This window comes from Trifolium pratense, linkage group LG7 (genome assembly GCF_020283565.1).
Source record: "Trifolium pratense cultivar HEN17-A07 linkage group LG7, ARS_RC_1.1, whole genome shotgun sequence".
NCBI classification, from domain to species: domain Eukaryota; kingdom Viridiplantae; phylum Streptophyta; class Magnoliopsida; order Fabales; family Fabaceae; genus Trifolium; species Trifolium pratense.
Genome location: NC_060065.1, coordinates 19,088,683 through 19,091,233, shown reverse-complemented (window position 1 = coordinate 19,091,233; position 2,551 = coordinate 19,088,683).

The following is a 2,551-nucleotide window of genomic DNA, read 5'->3' as shown; positions in this document are numbered from 1 at the left end:
TAAAGCATAAGCAGGTCACATAGAAGGACTTGCGTCAGAGTCCTCCTCCTCTACCTTAGTATCACCACCTGCATTATCATCAAGAACACCAGGATTGACATTGGAAAACACCTTGAGGTCAACAATCATTTGCTTCCTAGGCAAAACACCAGTTGACTGATTGACAGATGATGCAGCACAGTCTGCAGCATGTGTACCCTCAAACAGTCTAAAATCAAAAGACAAATCACAACCTCTCTTGCTAGGCACATCAGCCTCACTATAGATGCTAGGATGTTGAGCTAGAATAGTATCACACATCAGTGTAGGAAAGGCTATAGGCATCTTCACAGCACATGACTTAACATCCAGAATAAATTCATCAAGAATATAAGAACCAAAGTCAGAAGGTGATCTGGTCCCTAAATTCCTTTCCACAGGAAGCCTTCTTTTTATCACAAATTTCCACCTGTCAACATTTTCAACACGTTGAAAGGAAATGTTGTCAATGGGTACAAGGGATACATCTTGAGGAATCCTCTTTTTCTTCACAGACTTCTTTGAGGATGCTGCAAGAGATGTTGTAGCATGTTGGTCTTCCTCAAACTCTGAATTACTAGAGGAAACAGTCTTCCTCTTCAAAATCTTCTTCTTTGGCTCAGAGGGCCCAGTAATCTTACTCCACTGTCTTTTAAGACCATAGATTTTCTTTTCCTTGGTAGTCTTGACAGGAACATTAGAAACAACTACATCTTTACCAGCATTGCTCCTTAACCTCCTAGTACTAGGAGCAGGAGTCCTCTCTGTAAGAGTGAGATTGTCCACATCAATAACATTGGAATCTGCATTATTATCTTTCTTAGCAGATTCATCATGCACAGACAAAGTATTCAAACTCTCATCAGACTGAGAGATCACAGCAGTGTTACTATTAGAATACTTCCCTTTATCAGGGATAATAACATTATCTAGAGATTGAGGTACAATTATGTTCTCCACATTTTCCTGTGCTGCAGATGTTGTAGCATCATGTGCAGCATCCTTCTCAGGAACACTCTTCTTTACATGTTCCAACATAAAGTCAATATCATCACCAATAGTAACATCTTCTTCTTTTCCATCTCCTTCCTTAGAATTTTTTAAATACAGCAGGGGAGAACACCACATAACTTCTACTAACAAACACTTTCTCACCACAAGAAACATCTTTATCATCAACAGACACAAAATTGTTACCAAATCTTCAGATGTTTCAACATTACCCATAATAGCGTGCATTACTAAATAAATTGGAAAGAAAACTGCACGCCACACTTGCAATAATTGCTATAACTCTTCAGATAGGCAAATCCCAAGTTTGCCTCGCAATTTTTCAAATTGGACCGCATCTAGAGCCTTGGTAAACATATCAGCTAGTTGTTCTTCAGTGGCAATATGCTCAAGAGTTATAATACCTTCTTCAACAAGATCTCTGATAAAATGGTGCCTAATATCAATATGCTTCGTCCTACTATGTTGGATAGGATTCTTTGAAATATTGATTGCACTAAGGTTATCACAGTACAATGCCATAGCATCTTGTACCACATTGTACTCCAACAACATTTGTTTCATCCATAATAGTTGGGAACAGCTACTACCAGCAGCTATGTACTCTGCTTCAGCTGTAGATAAAGATACACACTTTTGTTTCTTGCTGAACCAGGATATAAGATTGTTGCCTAAAAAGAAACAAGCTCCTGAGGTGCCTTTTCTATCATCTGCACAACCTGCCCAATCAGCATTACAATACCCCTCTAGCATAGACTTGTTCTTGTAGACCCACTTGGTACCAATCACATTAGTATTTTCTGGTCTAGGAACTAAGTCCCAAACTTCATTCTTCTTGAACTGATTTAGCTCTTCTTGCATAGCATTTATCCAAAACTCATCAGTGAGGGCTTCCATCACATTTCTGGGTTCAAACTTAGAAACAAAACAAGCATTAGGAACTAAGTCAAGTGTCCTTCTAGTAGTAATTCCATGATTAGGATTACCAATAATCAGATCTGTAGGATGATTCTTTTGAGTACGAATGGATGAACCTTTCTTTGAAGTAGCAAAGATTGGTTCAGGTGTAGTAATCTCTGTATCATTCTTGAATTCCTCAATAGTTTCAGAATCTATACTACCTTGGATAGATGCTGTAGCATCTTCTGTATCATCTTTCACAACTTCACTTGAAATACCATCTATTACTACATTTATAGATTCCATCATGGTTTTGGTTATGTAGTTATATACTCTGTAGGCTCTGCTATTTGTTGAGTATCCCAAGAATATGCCTTCATCACTTTTAGGATCCATTTTAGTTCTTGGTTCTCTATCAGACAAGATATAACATTTACTTCCAAACACATGAAAGTACTTAACAGTAGGTTTTCTACCTTTCCACAATTCATACAGAGTAGATGTAGTTCCAGATCTCAAGGTGACACGATTATGAATATGACAAGCAGTGTTCATAGCTTCTGCCCAAAAACCATGAGAGAGTTTCTTTGCATGTAACATTACTCTTGCAGACTCTTGTATA